The sequence below is a fragment of the Triticum aestivum genome, unplaced genomic scaffold (assembly GCF_018294505.1).
Source record: "Triticum aestivum cultivar Chinese Spring unplaced genomic scaffold, IWGSC CS RefSeq v2.1 scaffold59885, whole genome shotgun sequence".
Taxonomy (NCBI): domain Eukaryota; kingdom Viridiplantae; phylum Streptophyta; class Magnoliopsida; order Poales; family Poaceae; genus Triticum; species Triticum aestivum.
In genome coordinates, this window is record NW_025292239.1 from 1 (window position 1) to 1,044 (window position 1,044).

General features: G+C 51.8%; 2 non-coding genes across 2 annotated transcripts; both read left to right on the forward strand.

Annotated features, from left to right (window-relative positions):
• The first annotated feature begins 312 nt into the window (after nucleotides 1-312).
• Nucleotides 313-431, forward strand: LOC123178904 (5S ribosomal RNA). The gene has a single exon (XR_006489952.1). It is a non-coding gene; the product is annotated as a 5S ribosomal RNA (ribosomal RNA).
• A 297-nt stretch (nucleotides 432-728) lies between these two features.
• LOC123178905 (5S ribosomal RNA) lies at nucleotides 729-847 on the forward strand. Its single transcript, XR_006489953.1, has one exon. It is a non-coding gene; the product is annotated as a 5S ribosomal RNA (ribosomal RNA).
• Nucleotides 848-1,044: the final 197 nt, after the last annotated feature.

Consider the following 1,044-nt stretch of genomic DNA (forward strand, 5'->3'; position numbering starts at 1 on the left):
CTCGTGTTGCATTCCCTTTTTAATTTTTTTCGCGCCGCTTGCAAAACAAAACGCACGTGTAAGTAATATATTTACCGTGTTTTATTATTTTGCACGAGTGCGGTAAGTCATAGCTGGGTGCTCACGATTCACGGGTCCAGCGTCGGCGTTGTGGCGCGGCAAGCGTGCACTGGTGCGGTTGAGAGGGAGGGGTGGAAACCGCGTTAAACTCGTCTCCGTAGTTGAGAGGGAGCGGCCAAAGCAATGTGCAATCGTCTTTGTAGTGGAGCTGGGAGGGGCAAGGATAAGGGACGAAGACCGGGGTAACATGTCGGATGCGATCATACCAGCACTAAAGCACCGGATCCCATCAGAACTCCGAAGTTAAGCGTGCTTGGGCGAGAGTAGTACTAGGATGGGTGACCTCCTGGGAAGTCCTCGTGTTGCATTCCCTTTTTCATTTTTTTCGCGCCGCTTGCAAAACAAAACGCACGTGTAAGTAATATATTTACCGTGTTTTATTATTTTGCACGAGTGCGGTAAGTCATAGCTGGGTGCTCACGATTCACGGGTCCAGCGTCGGCGTTGTGGCGCGGCAAGCGTGCACTGGTGCGGTTGAGAGGGAGGGGTGGAAACCGCATTAAACTCGTCTCCGTAGTTGAGAGGGAGCGGCCAAAGCAATGTGCAATCGTCTTTGTAGTGGAGCTGGGAGGGGCAAGGATAAGGGACGAAGACCGGGGTAACATGTCGGATGTGATCATACCAGCACTAAAGCACCGGATCCCATCAGAACTCCAAAGTTAAGCGTGCTTGGGCGAGAGTAGTACTAGGATGGGTGACCTCCTGGGAAGTCCTCGTGTTGCATTCCCTTTTTAATTTTTTTCGCGCCGCTTGCAAAACAAAACGCACGTGTAAGTAATATATTTACCGTGTTTTATTATTTTGCACGAGTGCGGTAAGTCATAGCTGGGTGCTCACGATTCACGGGTCCAGCGTCGGCGTTGTGGCGCGGCAAGCGTGCACTGGTGCGGTTGAGAGGGAGGGGTGGAAACCGCGTTAAACTCG